Genomic DNA, 19,746 nt, shown 5'->3' with positions numbered 1-19,746 from the left:
AATTGATCCCTTTACCATTATGTAATGGCTTGCTTTGTCTCTTTTGACCTTTGTTGGTTTAAAGTCTGTTTTATCAGATACTAGGATTGCAACCCCTGCTTTTTTTTTTTGCTTTCCATTTGCTTGGTAGATCTTCCTCTATTCCTTTATTTTGAGCCTATTTGTGTCTTTGCATATGAGATGGGTCTCCTGAATACAGGACACTGATGGGTCTTGACTCTTTATCCAATTTGCCAGTCTGTGTCTTTTAATTGGGGCATTTAGCCCACTTACATTTAAGGTTAATATTGTTATGTGTGAATTTGATCCTGTCATTATGATGTTAGCTGGTTATTTTGCCCGTTAATCAATGCAGTTTCTTCATAGCATCAAAGGTCTTTACAATTTGGCATGCTTTGCAGTGGCTGGTACCAGTTGTTACTTTCCGTGTTTAGTGCTTCCTTCAGGAGGTCTTGTAAGGCAGGCCCGGTGGTGACAAAATCTCTCAGCATTTGCTTGTCTGTAAAGTATTTTATTTCTCCTTCGCTTATGAAGCTTAGTTTGGCTGGATATGAGATTATGGGTGGAAAATTCTTTTCTTTAAGAATGTTGAATATTGGTCCCCACTCTCTTCTGGCTTCTAAGGTTTCTGCTGAGAGATCCACTGTTAGTCTGATGGGCTTCCCTTTGTGGGTAACCTGACCTTTCTCTCTGGCTGCTTTTAACATTTTTTCCTTCATTTCAACCTTAGTGAATCTGACAATTATGTGTCTCGGGGTTGCTCTTCTCAAGGAGTATCTTTGTGGTGTTTTCTGTATTTCCTGAATTTGAATGTTGGCCTGCCTTGCTAGGTTGGGGAAGTTCTCCTGGATAATATCCTGAAAAGTGTTTTCCAACTTGGTTCCATTCTCCCCATCACTTTCAGGTATACCAATCAAACATAGATTTGGTCTTTTCACATTGTCCCATATTTCTTGGAGGCTTTGTTTGTCTCTCTTTACTCTTTTTTCTCTAAACTCCTCCTCTTGCTTTATTTCATTAATTTGATATTCAATCACTGATATCCTTTCTTCCACTTGATCAAATCTGCTACTGAAACTTGTGCATGTGTCACAAAGTTCTCGTGCCATGGTTTTCAGCTCCATCAGGTCATTTAACATCTTCTCCACACTGTTTGTTCTAGTTAGCCATTAATCTAACTGTTTTTCAAGGTTTTTAGCCTCCTTGTGTTGGGTTAGAACATGTTCCTTTAGCTCAGAGAAGTTTGTTATTACCGACCTTCTGAAGCCTACTTCTGTCAATTCATCAAAGTCCTTCTCTGTCCAGCTTTGTTCCATAGCTGGTGAGGAGCTGCCATCCTTTGGAGGAGAAGAGGCACTCTGGATTTTAGAATTTTCAGGCTTTCTGCTCTGGTTTCTCACCACCTTTGTGGCTTTACCTACCTTTGGTCTTTGATGTTGGTGACCTCAGATGGGGTTTTGGTGTGAATGTCCTTTTTGTTGATGTTGATGCTATTCCTTTCTGTTTGTTAGTTTTCCTTCTAATAGCCTGGTCCCTCAGCTCCAGGTCTGATGGAGTTTGCTGGAGGTCCACTCCAGACCCTGTTTGCCTGGGTATCACCAGTGGAGGCTGCAGAACAGCAAACATTGCAGAGCAGCAAGTATTTCTGCCTGATTCTTTCTCTGGAAGCTTCATCCCAGAGGGGCACCTGCCTGTATGAGGAGTCTGTCGGCCCCTACTGGGAGGTGTCTCCCAGTTAGGCTACATGGGGCTCAGGGACCCACTTGAAGAGGCAGTCTGTCTGCTCTCAGAGCTCAAACGCCATGCTGGAGAACCACTGCTCTCTTCAGAGCTGTCAGACAGGGATGTTTAAGTCTGCAGAAGTTTCTGCTGGCTTTTTTCAGCTATGCGCTGCCTACAGAGGTGAAGTCTATAGAGGCACTAGGCCTTGCTGAGCTGTGGTGGGCTCTGCCCAGTTTAAGCTTCCCAGCTGCTTTGTTTACTTAATCAAGCCTCAGCAATGGTGGGCACCCCTCCCCTCCCAGGCTGCTGCCTTGCAGGTGGATCTCAGACTGCTTCACTAGCAGTGAGCAAGGCTCCATGGGTGTGGGAATTGCCGAGCTAGGCAAGGGAGAGAATCTCCTGGTATGCCAGTTTCTGAGACCATGGGAAAAGTGCAGTATTTGGGTGAGAGTGTCCCGTTTTTCCAGATACAGTCTGTGACAGCTTCCCTTGGCTAGGAAAGGGAAATCCCCTGACCCCTTGAGCTTCCCGGGTGAGGTGACACCCCACCCTGCTTCGGCTTGCCCTCTGTGGGCTGCACCCACTGTCCAACCAGTCCCAATGAAATGAACCATGTACCTCAGTTGGAAATGCAGAAATCACCCATCTTCTGCATCGATCACGCTGGGAGCTGCAGACTGGAGCTGTTCCTATTCAGCCATCTTGAAACTGATCCAGTTATCTCCTTTTTAAAAGGCAGGATAGTATTCCTTTTTTTTTGTGTGTGTGTGTATATATATATATATATATATATATATATATATATATATCACTTTTTTTTAGCACTTTGATCTGTTTCAGGATGCTTAAGTTGATTTCATATCTTGGCTATTGTGACTAATGCTGCAATGAACATGGGAGTGTAGATATCTCTTTGACATACTAATTTCATATTTTTTAGATACATACCCAGTAGTGAGATTGCTGAATCATACATTTTACTTTTAATTTTTTGAGAAACCTCCATACTATTTTCCATAATGGCTGTAGCAATTCATATTTCCACTAACAGTATACAGGGATTCTTTTTTCTCCACATCCTCATTAACACTTGTTATCTTTTGTCTTTTTAGTAATACCCCTTCTAACAGGTATAAAGCAATATTGTGGTTTTAATTTCTGTTTTACTGATCATTAGTGATGTTCAACATTTTTCTTTTTTCTTTTTTTCTTTCTTTTTCTTTTCTTTCTTTCTTTCTTTTTTTTTTTTTTTTTGAGACAGAATGTTGCTCTATCACCCAAGCTGGAGTGCAGTGGCACAATCTTGGCTCACTGCAACCTCCTCCTCCCGGGTTCAAGCAATTCTCTTGTCTCAGCCTCCTGTGTAGCTGGGACTACAGGTGCCTGCCACCACACCCGGCTAATTTTTGTATTTTTAGTAGAGATGGGGTTTCACCTTTTTGGTCAGGCTGGTCTCGAACTCCTGACCTCAGGTGATCCATTCACCTTGGCCTTCCAAAGTGCTGGGATTACAGGTATGAGCCACCATGCCCGGCTGAACATTTTTCTTTATTACCTGTTGTTTATTTATATGTATTCTTTTGAGAAACATCTATTCAAGTCCTTCACCCAGATTTTAATCAGATTGTTTTCTTACTACTGAGTTTGAGTTTCTTACGTATTTTGAATATTAGCCCCTCATTAGATGTATGATTTTCAAATATAGTCTCTCAGTCTATAAGTCATCAGTCCTCAACCTTTCAGCACCAGGGACAACTTTCATGGAAGACAATTTTTCCATGGTCTGGGGGAGGGAAAATTGTTTTGGGATGAAACTGTTCCACTTCAGATCATCAGGCATTAGAGTCTCATGAGGAGCAACCTAGATTCTTCACGTGTGCAGTTCACAATAGGGTTTGTGCTCCTGTGAGGATCTAATGCTGTCACTGATCTGACAGGAGGGGGAGCTCAGGTGGTAATGCTTACTGGCTTGCCACTGGCCTCCTGCTGTGTGGCCTTGTTCATAACAGGTCATGGACCAATAGCAACCCACGGCCCAGAAGACCCCTACTATAGGCTGTCTCTTCACTCTGTTCATTGTTTCCTTTGCTGGACCAAAGCTTTTTAGTTTGATGTAATTTCATATGTCTATGTTTGCTTTTGTTGCCTGTGCTTTTGAGGTTGTTTTAAAAACATTTTTGCCCAGACCAATGTCATGGAGCTTTTTGTGTTTTCTTTTGCTACTTTTAGAGTTTCAGTTCTTACATTTAAATCTTTAATTCATTCTGAGTTGATTTTTGCATATGGTAAAAAATAAAGATCTAATTTCATTTTTATGTATTTGGATATCTAGTTGTCCCAGTACCATTTTTTAAAGAAATTCTCCTTTCCAATTGTGTGTTCTTGGCACTTTTGTTGCAAATCATATGACTGTAAATGAAAGATGTATTTATGGGCTCTCTGTTCTGCTCTATTGGTTTATGTGTCTGTTTTTATGTCAGTACCATACTGTTTTAATTACTATAGTTTTGTATTAGATTTTCTCACGAGGTAGTATAATGCCTCTGGCCTTGTTCTTTTTTCTCTGGATTACTTTTTGTATTCAGGGTCTTTTGCAGTTCCTTCAAAATTTTAATATTTTTTTAAAAGAAATTTCTGTTATTGAAATGTGATTGAAACTCTGATAAAGATTGCATTTAATCTGTTGATTGCTTTGGTTTATATGGGCATTTAAAGGTTTTTTTTTTTCAATCTATGAACATGAGATATCTTTCCATTTATTTGTGTCTTCTTTCATTTCTTTCATCAATGTAGTTTTCAGTACAGAGATCTTTTACCTCTTTGGTTAAATATATTTCTTAGTATTTTATTTATTTTTATATCTATTGTAAGTGGAATTGTTTTCTTGACTTTTTTTCAGATAGTTTGTTGTTAGTGTATAGGAAGACTACTCATATTTGTGTGTTGACTTTGTATCCTGAAATTTTACTGAATTTTACTGAATTTTTATATTAGTTCTAACAGCTTTTTGGTAAAATAATTTGGGATTTTTATGTGTATGCTTATATCATCTGTAGAGACAATTTAACTATTTCCTTTCTGATTTAGATGCTTTTTATTTCTTTCTCTTGCCTAATTGCTCTGGCTGGGATTTCTAGTACTGTGTTGTAAGTGTGAGAGTGGGCATCCTTGACTTGCTTCTAATACTAAAGGAAATATTTAATTTTGCACCAGTGATTATAATGGTCTTTATTGTGTTGAGGTACATTCCTTCTGTACCTAATTTCTTGAGAGTTTTTAAAAATAAAAGCATGTTGAATTTTGTAATACACCTTATCTGAACTTACTGAGATAATCATATGGGTTTTATGCTTCATTCTATTAATGTGGTGTATCACATTTATTAATTTCCATATGTGGAATCATATTTGCATCCCTGGGATGCATCCCACTTGATCATGGTTAATGATCCTTTTAATGTGCTGTTGAATTTAATTTGCTAGTACTTTGTTGAGGATTTTTGCATCTATTTTTATCAGGAATATTGACCCATAATTTTATTTCCTTGTAGTGTCCTTGTTTCGCTTTGGCATCAGGGTAATGCTGGACTTCTAAAATAAATTTGTAAGTATTCCCTTTTCTTTATTTTTTTGAAAGAGTTTGAAGATTAAAACTATTGATAAAATTCAGTGATGAAATTATCAGGTCCTCAGCTTTTCTTTGATGGGAAACTTTTTATTAATGATTCAATTTCATTATTAGTTGTCGGTCTGTTCAAATTTTCTATTTGTTCATAGTCTAAACATATCTAAACATAGACATGTGTGTCTAAACATATCTAAACATAGAAAAGGTACAGCAAAAATATGACATAAAAGATAAAAAATGATACACATGTATAGGTCACTTTCCACAAATGGAGGAAGTGGGAAATGCAGGACTGGAAATTGCTCTGCATGGGTCAATGAGTGAGTGCTGAGTGAATTTGAAGACCAAGGACATTACTGTATATTACTGTAGTTTATAACACTGTACAATTAGGCTACACTAGATTTATTAAAAGTATTTTTTCTTTTTTCAATAATAAATTAACTTACTATAACATTTTTACTTTATATAAACGTTTTAATTTTTAGCTCTTTGATTATTTTATAATAACATAGCTTAAAATGCAATCTCATTGTATAGCTGTACAAAGTATTTTCTTCTTTATACCCTTACTCTGTAAGTTTTTACTCTTTTTACTTTTTACTCTTTAGACTTTTTTGGCAAAAGCTAAGACCCAAACACACACATTAACTAAGGCTTACAGAATCAGGATAATCAATATCACCATCTTCAACCTCCAAATCTTGTCCCACTGGAAGGCCTTCAGGGGCATTAACATGCATGGAGCTGTCATCTCCTATTACAATAATGCTTTCTTTTGGAATACCTCCTAGAGGACATGCCTGAGTTAAAAAGTTAACTGTAAAACTAGAACTGTATAACTGTTTTACAGTTAACTTTTTTAATAAGTCAAAGAATTTCATGTAAAATAATAGTAAAGTAGTATGTTAAGTACATAAACCAGTAACATAGTTGTTTACTATTGTTATCAAGTATTATGTACTACACATAGTTGTATGTGATATACTTTTATACAAGTGGCAGCATAGTCAGTTTTTTTTACACCAATGTCACCACAAACATGCGAGTAATATATTACACTATGGTGTTACAATGACCATGACATCACTAGACAATTTCAGCTCTATTATAATCTTATAGGATGGCCATCATTTTTGTAACTCATCATTAACAGAAATGTTGTTATGTGGTGCCTGACTCTATTTTCAATTTACCTGTGTTCAACTTCACAGTTTTTTTTTCTTTTGCTTGATCAATTCTACTGTCAATGCTCTCTATTGCATTTTTAAATTTCATTCATCATATTTTCATCTCCGAAATTTCTGTTTGATTTTTTGTTTTTATAATTTCAATCTTTCTGTTAAATTCTCCTTTTGTCATTTATAGTTTTTCTAATTTTATAGAATTGTTTATGTTTTCTTGAAGTTTGTTGCACTATCTTAAAACAATTATTTTGAATTTTTTGTCAGGTAGTTTGTATATCTGCCTTTCTTTTGGCAGCTACTAGAAGGTTACTGTGTTCTTTTGGTGGTGTTACATCTCCTTGGTTTTGTGTTTTTTGTTGCCTTGTGTTGATGTCTGGCGTTTGGTAGAGCAGTTACCTCTTGCAGGTTTTGCCAGCTAGTTTCACTCTGGAAAACCTGGAAAACATCTGGCACCAGTGAGTGTGCCAGATGTTTAGTATCTGTGTAGCTCTGCCAGGTAAGGTTGGCATTGATAAAGATTGCAGGGATCCTTTGTAGGCAATGCCATGGATGTCTGCAGTGGCACTGTGGGTTTTTGGGATCTTTGGTTAGATAGTTGCCAGGGTCTTCCCAATGTCTTTTTCTTCCACCCCTGAGAAGTTGTGCCTGAGGGGATCCCTTTTGGCATAGGATCTGACTTGTGAGCTCATTTTCTTTTTTTTTTTTTTTATTATTATACTTTAAGTTTTAGGCTACATGTGCACAATGTGCACGTTAGTTACATATGTATACATGTGCCATGCTGGTGTGCTGCACCCATTAACTCGTCATTTAGCATTAGGTATATCTCCTAATGCTATCCCTCCCCCCCCCCCACCCCACAACTGTCCCCAGAGCGTGATGTTCCCCTTCCTGTGTCCGTGTGTTCTCATTGTTCAATTCCCACCTATGAGTGAGAACATGCGGTGTTTGGTTTTTGTCCTTGTGATAGTTTACTAAGAATGATGATTTCCAGTTTCATCCATGTCCCTACAAAGGACATGAACTCATCCTTTTTTATGGCTGCATAATATTCCATGGTGTATATGTGCCACATTTTCTTAATCCAGTCTATCATTGTTGGACATTTGGCTTGGTTCCAAGTCTTTGCTATTGTGAATAGTGCCGCAATAAACATACGTGTGCATGTGTCTTTATAGCAGCATGATTTATAGTCCTTTGGGTATATACCCAGTAATGGGATGGCTGGGTCAAATGGTATTTCTAGTTCTAGATCCCTGAGGAATCGCCACACTGACTTCCACAATGGTTGAACTAGTTTACAGTCCCACCAACAGTGTAAAAGTGTTCCTATTTCTCCACATCCTCTACAGCACCTGTTGTTTCCTGACTTTTTAATGATCACCACTCTAACTGGTGTGAGGTGATATCTTATTGTGGTTTTGATTTGCATTTCTCTGATGGCCAGTGATGATGAGCATTTTTTCATGTGTCTTTTGGCTGCATAAATGTCTTCTTTTGAGAAGTGTCTGTTCATATCCTTTGCCCACTTTTTGTTGGGGTTGTTTGTTTCTTCTTCTAAATTTGTTTGAGTTCATTGTAGATTCTGGATATTAGCCCTTTTTCAGATGAGTAGGTTGTGAAAATTTTCTCCCATTTTGTAGGTTGCCTGTTCACTCTGATGGTAGTTTCTTTTGCTGCGCAGAAGTTCTTTAGTTTAATGAGATCCCATCTGTCAATTTTGGCTTTTGTTGCCATTGCTTTTGGTGTTTTAGACATGAAGTCCTTGCCCATGCCTATGTTCTGAATGGTAATGCCTAGGTTTTCTTCTAGGGTTTTTATGGTTTCAGGTCTAACATTTAAGCCTTTAATCCATCTTGAATTAATTTTTGTATAAGGTGTAAGGAAGGGATCCAGTTTCAGCTTTCTACATATGGCTAGCCAGTTTTCCCAGCACCATTTATTAAATAGGGAATCCTTTCCCCATTGCTTGTTTTTCTCAGGTTTGTCAAAGATCAGATAGTTATAGATATGTGGCATTATTTCTGAGGGCTCTGTTCTGTTCCACTGATCTATATCTCTGTTTTGGTACCAGTACCATGCTGTTTTGGTTACTGTAGCATTGTAGTATAGTTTGAAGTCTGGTAGCGTGATGCCTCCAGCTTTGTTCTTTTGGCTTAGGATTGACTTGGCGATGTAGACTCTTTTTTGGTTCCATATGAGCATTAAAGTAGTTTTTTTCCAATTCTGTGAAGAAAGTCATTGGTAGCTTGATGGGGATGGCATTGAATCTATAAATTACCTTGGGCAGTATGGCCATTTTCACAATATTGATTCTTCCTGCCCATGAGCATGGAATGTTCTTCCATTTGTTTGTATCCTCTTTTATTTCCTTGAGCAGTGGTTTGTAGTTCTCCTTGAAGAGGTCCTTCACATCTCTTGTAAGTTGGATTCCTAAGTATTTTATTCTCTTTGAAGCAATTGTGAATGGGAGTTCACTCTTGATTTGGCTCTCTGTTTGTCTGTTATTGGTGTATAACAATGCTTGTGATTTTTTTACATTGATTTTATATCCTGAGACTTTGCTAAAGTTGCTTATCAGCTGAAGGAGATTTTGGGCTGGGACAGTGGGGTTTTCTAGATATACAGTCATGTCGTCTGCAAACAGGGACAATTTGACTTCCTCTTTTCCTAATTGGATACCCTTTATTTCCTTCTTCTGCCTAATTGCCCTGGCCAGAACTTCCAACACTATGTTGAATAGCAGTGGTGAGAGAGGGCATCCCTGTCTTGTGCCAGTTTTCAAAGGGAATGCTTCCAGTTTTTGCCCATTCAGTATTATACTGGCTGTGGGTTTGTCATAGATAGCTCTTCTTATTTTGAGATACGTCCCATCCATTCCTAATTTATTGAAAGTTTTTAGCATGAAGTGTTGTTGAATGTTGTCAAAGGCCTTTTCTGCATCTATTGAGATAATCATGTGGTTTTTGTCTTTGGTTCTGTTTATATGCTGGATTACATTTATTGATTTGCGTATGTTGAACCAGCCTTGCATCCCAGGGATGAAGCCCACTCAATCATGATGGATAAGCTTTTTGATGTGCTGCTGGATTCGGTTTGCCAGTATTTTATTGAGGATTTTTGCGTCAATGTTCATCAAGGATATTGGTCTAAAATTCTCTTTTTTGGTTGTGTCTCTGCCCGGCTTTGGTATCAGGATGATGCTGGCCTCATAAAATGAGTTAGGGAGGATTCCCTCTTTTTCTATTGATTGGAATAGTTTCAGAAGGAATGGTACCAGTTCCTCCTTGTACCTCTGGTAGAATTCAGCTGTGAATCCATCTGGTCCTGGACTCTTTTTGGGTGGTAAGCTGTTGATTATTGCCACAATTTCAGCTCCTATTATTGGTCTATTCAGAGATTCAACTTCTTCCTGGTTTAGTCCTGGGAGAGTGTATGTGTTGAGGAATTTATCCATTTCTTCTAGACTTTCTAGTTTATTTGCGTAGAGGTGTTTGTAGTATTCTCTGATGGTAGTTTGTATTTCTGTGGGATCGGTGGTGATATCCCCTTTATCATTTTTTATTGCGTCTATTTGATTCTTCTCTCTTTTTCTCTTTATTAGTCTTGCTAGTGGTCTATCAATTTGTTTGATCCTTTCAAAAAAACCAGCTCCTGGATTCATTAATTTTTTGAAGGGGTTTTTTTTTTTATCTCTATTTCCTTCAGTTATGCTCTGATTTTAGTTATTTTTTGCCTTCTGCTAGCTTTTGAATGTGTTTGCTCTTGCTTTTCTAGTTCTTTTAATTGTGATGTTAGGGTGTCAATTTTGGATCTTTCCTGCTTTCTCTTGTGGGCATTTAGTGCTATAAATTTCCCTCTACACACTGCTTTGAATATGTCCCAGAGATTCTGGTATGTTGTGTCTTTATTCTCATTGGTTTCAAAGAACATATTTATTTCTGCCTTCATTTTGTTATGTACCCAGTAGTCATTCAGGAGCAGGTTGTTCAGTTTCCATGTAGTTGAGTGGTTTTGAGTGAGTTTCTTAATCCTGAGTTCTAGTTTGATTGCACTGTGGTCTGAGAGACAGTTTGTTATAATTTCTGTTCTTTTACATTTGCTGAGGAGAGCTTTACTTCCAAGTATGTGGTCAATTTTGGAATAGGTGTGGTGTGGTGCTGAAAAGAATGTATATTCTGTTGATTTGGGGTGGAGAGTTCTGTAGATGTCTATTAGGTCAGCTTGGTGCAGAGCTGGGTTCAATTCCTGGGTATCCTTGTTAACTTTCTGTCTCGTTGATCTGTCTAATGTTGACAGTGGGGTGTTAAATTCTCCCATTATTATTGTGTGGGAGTCTAAGTCTCTTTTAGGTCACTCAGGACTTGCTTTATGAATCTGGGTACTCCTGTATTGGGTGCATATATATTTAGGATAGTTAGCTCTTCTTGTTGAATTGATCCCTTTACCATTATGTAATGGCCTTCTTTGTCTCTTTTGATTTTTGTTGGTTTAACGTCTGTTTTATCAGACTAGGATTGCAACCCCTGCCTTTTTTTGTTTTCCATTTGCTTGGTAGATCTTCCTCCATCCTTTTATTTTGAGCCTATGTGTGTCTCTGCATGTGAGATTGGTTTCCTGAATACAGCACACTGATGGGTCTTGACTCTTTATCCAATTTACCAGTCTGTGTCTTTTAATTGGAGCATTTAGTGCATTTACATTTAAAGTTAATATTGTTATGTGTGAATTTGATCCCGTCATTATGATGTTAGCTGGTTATTTTGCTCGTTAGTTGATGCAGTTTCTTCCTAGTCTCGATGGTCTTTACATTTTGGCATGATTTTGCAGCGGCTGGTACCGGTTGTGCCTTTCCATGTTTAGTGCTTCCTTCAGGAGCTCTTTTAGGGCAGGCCTGGTGGTGATAAAATCTCTCAGCATTTGCTTGTCTGTAAAGTATTTTATTTCTCCTTCACTTATGAAGCTTAGTTTGGCTGGATATGAATTCTGGGTTGAAAATTCTTTTCTTTAAGAATGTTGAATATTGGCCCCCACTCTCTTCTGGCTTGTAGAGTTTCTGCTGAGAGATCAGCTGTTAGTCTGATGGGCTTCCCTTTGTGGGTAACCCGACCTTTCTCTCTGGCTGCCCTTAACATTTTTTCCTTCATTTCAGCTTTGGTGAATCTGACAATTATGTGTCTTGGAGTTGCTCTTCTCGAGGAGTATCTTTGTGGCGTTCTCTGTATTTCCTGAATGTGAATGTTGGCCTGCCTTGCTAGATTGGGGAAGTTCTCCTGGATAATATCCTGCAGAGTATTTTCCAACTTGGTTCCGTTCTCCTGGTCACTTTCAGGTACACCAATCAGATGTAGATTTGGTCTTTTCACATAGTCCCATATTTCTTGGAGGCTTTGTTCATTTCTTTTTATTCTTTTTTCTCTAAACTTCCCTTCTTGCTTCATTTCATTCATTTCATCTTCCATCACTGATACCCTTTCTTCCAGTTGATCGCATTGGCTCCTGAGGTTTCTTCATTCTTCACGTAGTTCTCAAGCTTCTTTAAGCCCTTCTCTGTATTGGTTATTCTAGTTATACATTCGTCTAAACTTTTTTCCAAGTTTTCAACTTCTTTGCCTTTGGTTTGAATTTCGTCCTGTACCTCGGAGTAGTTTGATCATCTGAAGCCTTCTCTCAACTTGTCATTCTCCGTCCAGCTTTGTTCCGTTGCTGGTGAGGAACTGTATTCCTTTGGAGGAGGACAGGCACTCTGCTTTTTAGAGTTTCCAGTTTTTCTGCTCTGTTTTTTCCCCATCTTGTGGTTTTATCTACTTTTGGTCTTTGATGATGGTGACGTACAGATGGGTTTTTGGTGTGGATGTCCTTTCTCTTTGTTAGTTTTCCTTCTAACAGACAGCACCCTCAGCTGCTGGTCTCTTGGAGTTTTCTGTAGGTCCACTCCAGACCCTGTTTGCCTGGGTATCAGCAGCGGTGTCTGCAGAACTGTGGATTTTCACTTTCAGTGGCTGTGGCACTGGTGTCTGATGAGTGAAACCCCAAAATGGCCATGGAGCTGAGGTCTGAAAAACAGTCATGATTGGAAACACTGCAGTTCTAGGATCCAGAGTAGCAATGGCACTGGTGCTCGTTGGGCAGCCACCTCTGACGTTGAATTGATATCTTTGTGTGAGATGAGGATGCTTGTGAAACATTAGGGGGATCCTAGAATGAAAACACACATGTGTGCAGCATTAAAGCAGCTCCAGGGTCAGGGAGGGGCCTAGCTCTCTAGGTAAGCCAGTGTCTATAGCATGGGCGTTTGCAATGAGGGCTTGTTACTGGGGCCCAGAGTGCAAACTAGCTGTATATGGTGATGACTTCAAAGTCTGAGACATGGGCAGACCCAATCTAGCTACAGGGCCTGGATCTGGAATGTAGGCACTTACAGAGTAGCCATGGCTCCAGAAATGGGACATGCACAGGATTGGGAGAGAGAGTGGCTCCTTTCTCAAAATGACTCCATAGCGGCTGCTTCTTGGGTTAGGGAGGGGTATGCAGCCAATTCTCCCTCTCTTGGGTTCCTCAATAAAAATAGCTGTTGGTTACCTCATTGGCAAGAGATGCTAGTGTCCTCTGCAGAAAAGGCTGCTGGGAACTATGATGGTTTCTGCTGTGTGGCTGATACCAATAACTTTCACCTTTATTCTTTGCTCCTAGACATCTCCTGACATCTCATGTATGCCAATCTCACCAGTGGTCTTTTCTATGTAAATATTCTCTGTGTTTTTGCTCCACTATGTTGCTTCAGATTTTTAATAGGCCATGGAGCCCTCTCTGCACCATTTTGGTTTGTGAATAGCCATCTGTGTTGCTTTTCTGTGGGATAATGAAGGCTGGTATCTCCTATTCCATCATCTTAGGTGACATCACTCTAATAGCTCTTTGGTTATCTTTAATGCGTTTCTGAAGTTTCACTCATTCTGGAGGTTAGCCAAGGGCTCTTTCATTTTATAGTCAGCCAAGGTTCTCCAAGTCATATTACCATCCTGTGGCAATTGTGAACAGAGGGGCTTTGTACTGGAAGCAACCTTTCTCAGGATCCTGTAGACCATTGTTTAGCTCAGCTCTTCAGTTGAGAATCACCCTCCCTTGATGAGTTTACCTAGTATTCTATCCTGCCTGTAGACATTCTTCAGCATCATGCTAGTTTATAGTCTTCTCCTACACATACATTTGTGACCCACCTTTTCTCCAGAAGGCCTTGGTCTATTTGTGCATATTTTCCCACTCTGCTCCAGAACCTTGCCTAGTGGAGGAGGACAAGGTGAGCCATTTTTATCAAACCACTGCACTGTTTCCTTCAGTGCAGTGGGTACTTTGTGACTTTTTGGTTATTTACATAACTTTGTTTGGTCCTCTCCAGTGCCTTTTTCTATCATCAGTATGCTCTTAAATGAGACATTGTGTTCACTTGTGCAATTATAAGCATCTGGACACTTCATGGGGGCACTCTATTAGATGCCTTAATTCTTGGTTATGTGATACCCTTTCAAATCCTTCAATTCTGAGCCCACCAGAAGGCTTGCTTTCCAGACACCTTGATCTCTTTGAATTCCTACTTTATTTCTTTCTCTTTAAGACTTCTGAAAAATTTAAATGGATGTCTTTTTTTTTATTGCTCTCTACCCCCTTTTTGCCATATTTCCTTTTGGAGTGTTTCCATCTTCCTTCTAGACTTTATAAAGTTATTTTGAAATTTATGCCACACATTTGACTTTGGCCATATCCCTATAAATGTTTTTGACAGTCTCTCTTGGGGCATCTATCACATCTTCTCCATTCAGTTTCTACTCTTTTGTTCAGAGTTAGACCCAGAAGAGTAATTTTCATTTTTGTGCTTCTCTTTCTCTCTCAGTCTGTCTCTGTTTCTCTTTCTAAGACACACTCATAGATAATACTAGAATCCATTTTTCTCTTTCTAAATGAGCATGCTTTTCTTCGGTCACTACTTAATTATTCATTTTTCATCTCTCTTTATTAGACCATTATTTACAATCCCTCTTTCTATCCCTAAACATATCCCAGGGCACAGTGGGATTATTTATGCATTTTCTGAAAGGATAAAATTGTTTCCACATTGTTACTTAATTTTGTTTTATTAACTTATTTTTGGGAGGGCAAGAATATGGCTACATCAAAGGAGTAGCTCAAAAGTCCTTCCTTCAAAATGATTCTTTGACATGACTCATGACCATTAGTATAACCTCTACTAAAACAAAGTATGACTATATATATATATATTCATTTTACTTTTCTCTCTGAGAGGGATTAACAGTTCAGAAATAATGAACAGCATTTCTAAAACATAGTCTACACAGACATTTAAGCCCAGGATAATGCATTGAGAAAACTAAGGTGAAATAAAGTTATCTCTCATTCATTTTGTTTATCAACCTGTCGTGTGTGTGTGTGTGTGTATACACATACGTGTCTGCACATGCACAGAGTATGTTTTCTAAAGAAGTTGATTTAGGAAACATGCAATTTTCCTCCTGTAGAGTGGAGAAGTAAATACTAGCTACTTCCTGTGGCCAATGTACAATAAGATAAAATCCCATTTCTTCAGAGATTAAACGTTGGGCAAACTCAGCGAACAGAAAATATAGTATTTTATTAAAGTGGGATTGTGGGAGAATTTAATTAATCAAATGTAAATTGAGTTTCAATTTCAAGTCTGCAGGAAACAACAATGCTAATTCATGGTGTTTGTTCTCAAGGGTTTCTTTGTTGGAAGAACAGCTGTGTACCTAATTCTAACACAAGACACACCATGGTGAGTACTTCAATGGAGATATAACAGTAACAGGGTAGAGGGTTGTGATGGTCAGTATATATGTCAGCTTGGCTTGGCTATAGTCCCCAGTATTCAATCACACTGTAATTCAGGTGTTTGTATGAAGGTATTTTGTATATGTGATTAACATTTATGAGAAATTAATTTTAAGTAAAGGAGATTATTCTAGATAGTCTGGGTGAGGCTGATTTAACCAGTTGAAAGGCCTTAAGAGAAAAGCTGAGATTTCCTAGAAGTAGAAATTATACCTGTGGACAGCAGCCTCAGCTCATAATGGAGAGTTGTGGCTTGACTTTCCTGATGGCCTATCCTATAAAATTTCTAACTTGCCATATGAGCCCCAACAATCACCTAAGCCAATTCCCTGCAGTAAATCTCGAGATATATCTCCTACTGGCTGAACCCTGACAGATACAGGGGTTCATTCTGAATTCTCGGTGGTGGAGATTTTGAGTTAAGCCATGAAGGATCAGTAGGATTTAACAGATAAAGTAAAGGTTACTGGAAAGTGGGAAGATTATGAAAGTTTATATATTTCTGAGTCTAATGTTATCTTTCCACCCTTCAACTATTCCTCATGTCCTCACCTCCTCTTATACACCCTGTCATTTCTGCTTGCTGATTATAATAATGTTAATATTTACTATTCATTGAGCACTTTCAATGTGAAGGACAGTATTTCTTAATTCCCACAAACATAATAATTTTATGAATGACGAAATTGGGTCTCAGATAGATTAAGTGCAGTTGCTATCTTTGTTTCATGTCTTTGTAGTTTTGCCAGCTCTATTTTCACACACGTAGGCATCCTAGTGGTAGTAAGAGATGATGTCTTTGAGCCTGAAGGAAGAGGCAGAAAACCTCAAGAATGGTTACAGCACACTCCGGTGAAAATGAATGTTCAGTATACTGCCTCTGAGTAGTAAAGAAAATGTTAAGATCAGCATTTTATGTTAAAGAAAGAAATTAAGAAATATCACATTTAAAAAGTTTTTATATCAAAAGTAAACTTCGATTATTTAAAAATTTACAAAATGATAATCTTTGTAATCTGATAATATCAGATGAATTAGACATTAAAATGAAAAATGTTGCAAGAGACAAAGAAAGACAGTATATATCAATATAAAATTCAACACAGCAAGAATCACATTTATTGATTTCTGTTTATGCAAATCAATAAATGTGATTCATCATATAAACAAAACTAAAAATAAAAACTACATGATCATCCCAATAAATGCAGAAAAGTCTTTTGATAAAATTCAACATCCTTTCATGTTAAAAATTCTCAACAAACCAGGAATTCAAGGTAAATACCTTAAAATAATAAGAGCCATGTATGACAAACCCATAGCCAACATCATACTGAACAGTCAAAAGCTGGAAGCATTCCCCTTGAAAGCCAGAACAAGGCAAGAATAACCACTTTCACCACTCCAATTCAACATAGTCCTAGAAGGCCTAGCCAGAGCAACCAGGAAAAAGAGGGAAGTAAAAGGCATCTAAATAGGAAGAGAGGAAGTCAAACTATTTGTTTTCACAGACAATGTAATTCGATACGTAGAAAACCCCATAATCTTTGCTCAAAGCCTCCTGGATCTGATAAAACTTCAGCGAAGTTTCAAGATACAAAATCAATGTATACAAATCAGTACCATTTCTATATATCAATAATATCCAAGCCAAATCAAGAATTTTGAGAGCCAAATCAAGAATGCAATCCCATTCACAATAGCCACAAAAAGAATAAAATACCTAGGAATACAACTAACCAGGAAGGTGAAAGATCTCAACAATGAGAATTACAAGAGACTGCTGAAAGAAATCAGAGATAACACAAACCAATGGAAAAATATTTCGCATTCATGGACATGAAGAATCAATATTGTTAAAATGGCCATACCGCCCAAAGCAATTTACAGACTCGATGGTATTCCTATCAAAGTACCAATGATATTTTTCACAGAATAAAAAAAAAATTCTAAAATTCATTTGAAACCAAACAGGAGTTTAAATTGCCAAAGCAATCCTGAGCAAAAAGAACAAAGCTACAGGCATCACACTCCCCGACTTCAAACTGTACCTCCAGGCTACAGTAACTAAAACAGCATGCTACTTTTACAAAAACAGACACACAGACCAATGGAACAGAATAGAGAACCCAGAAATAAAGGTGTACACCGATGACTATCTAATCTTTGACAAAGCCAATAATAACAAGCAATGGGAAAAGAACTCTCTATCAAATAAATGGTGCTGAAATAACTGGCTAGCCATATGCAGAAGATTGAAACTGGATCACTACCTTTCACCATATACCAAAATCAACTCAAGATGGATTGAAGACTTAAATGTAAAATCTAAAACTATAAAAACCCTAGAGAAAAACCTAGGAATTACCATTCTGGACATGGGTCCTGGCAAAAACTTCATAATGAAGACTCTAAAACCAATTGCAATAAAAGCAAAAATCGACAAGTGGTGCCTAATTAGACTGAAGAGCTTCTGCACAGCAAAAGAAACTATCAGCAGAGTAAACAAACAACCTACAGAATTGGAGAGAATATTTGCAAACTATGCATCCAACAAAGACATAATACCCAGAATCCATAAGGAATGTAAATTAACAAGCAAAAAGCAAATAACTCCATGAAAAATATGCAAAGGACATGAACAGATACTTTTCAAAAGAAGACACATATGTGACAAGCGTATGAAAAAATGCTCAACATCATTAATCATTAGGAAAATGCAAAACAAAACCACAATGAGATACCATCTCACAGTAGTCAGAATGGCTATTATTAAAAGCAAAAAGATAACAGGTGCTGTGAGGTTGCAGAGAAAAGGGAATTCTTATATGCTGCTGGTGGGAATGTAAATTAGTCCAGTTACTCTAGGAAGCAGTCTGAAGATTTCCCAGTCTGGAGATGTCTGGTTGCTGGATAGGACAAAGAGACAGAAGATACGTAAGAAAATAGATGACTTTAACAATATAAAAAACCAACTAAATCTGATAGACATGTACAGAACACTCTACCCAACAACAGAACACACATTCTTCTCAAATGCATAAGGGGCACTTTTCAAGATAAACAAATGTTTAACTTCCTAAAGAAGTTAAAATAGAACTACCATTTGACCCAGCAATTCCATCACTGGGTGTATACCCAAAGAAATATAAATGATCATACCAAAAGACACATGACACATGCCTTCATCACAGCACTATTCACAATTATAAAGACATGGAATCAACCTAGATGCCCATCGACGTTGGAGTGGATGAAGAAAAAGTGGTACATATACACCACGGGATACTACACAACCATAAAAAAGGAACAACATAAGTTTCAACTGCATGGATCCACTTACACATGAATTTTTTCAATAAAAGTTACATCTAATGTGCTTGTCTCCCCTGCCTTCCCCTCCACCTCTGCCACTCCTGAGACAGAAAAACCAATCTCTCCTCTTCCTCAGCCTACTCTACAAGAAGATAATGAGGATGAAGATCTTATGATGGTCCACTTCCACATAATGAATAGTAAATATATTTTCTCTTCTATGTGATTATCTTAATAACCTTTTTCTCTAGCTTACGTTATTTTAAGAATACAGTATTTAATACTTAAACAAATTTACAAGAAAAAAACAACCCCATCAAAAAGTGGGCAAAGGATATGAACAGACACTTCTCGAAAGAAGACACTTATGCAGCCAAAAAAACATATGAAAAAAAGCTCATCATCACTGGTCATTAGAGAAATGCAAATCAAAACCACAGTGAGATACCATCTCATGCCAGTTAGAATGGCAATCATTAAGAAGTCAGGAAACAACAGATGCTGGAGAGGATGTGGAGAAATAGGAACACTTTTACACTGTTGGTAGGAGTGTAAATTAGTTCAACCATGTGGAAGACAGTGTGGCAATTCCTCAAGGATCGAGAACTAGAAATACCATTTGACCCAGCAATCCCATTACTGGGTATATACCCAAAAGATTATAAGTCATTCTGCTATAAAGACACATGCACACGTGTGTTTATTGCAGCACTATTCACAAGAGTAAAGACTTGGAACCAACCCAAATGCCCATCAATGGTAGACTGGATAAAGAAAATGTGGCACATATACACCATGGAATACTAGGCAGCCGTGAAAAGGAGAGTTCATGTCCTTTGCAGGGACATGGATGAAGCTGGAAATCATCATTCTCAGCAAACTAACACAAGAACAGAAAAACCAAACACCACATGTTTTCACATGGACACAGGGAGGGGAACATCACACTCGGGGGCCTGTCTGAGGGTGGAGGGCTAGAGAAGGGATAGCATTAGGAGAAATACCTAATGTAAATGATGGGTTGATGGGT

At 38.0% G+C, this 19,746-nt stretch overlaps 1 long non-coding RNA gene across 1 annotated transcript in view; it reads left to right on the top strand.

Moving 5' to 3' along the window:
• Positions 1-18,541, top strand: part of LOC129136908 (uncharacterized) — a 168,463-nt gene extending 149,922 nt beyond the window's left edge. Inside the window, exons 3-4 of the long non-coding RNA XR_008538939.2 lie at positions 5,273-5,325; positions 15,290-18,541. This is a non-coding gene — a long non-coding RNA (uncharacterized LOC129136908). The remainder of the gene's footprint in view (positions 1-5,272; positions 5,326-15,289) is intronic.
• Positions 18,542-19,746: the final 1,205 nt, after the last annotated feature.

The sequence above is a fragment of the Pan troglodytes genome, chromosome 15 (assembly GCF_028858775.2).
Source record: "Pan troglodytes isolate AG18354 chromosome 15, NHGRI_mPanTro3-v2.0_pri, whole genome shotgun sequence".
Taxonomy (NCBI): domain Eukaryota; kingdom Metazoa; phylum Chordata; class Mammalia; order Primates; family Hominidae; genus Pan; species Pan troglodytes.
Note: the sequence above shows the minus strand (reverse complement) of the source record. Positions and strands in the feature narration are given on the sequence as shown.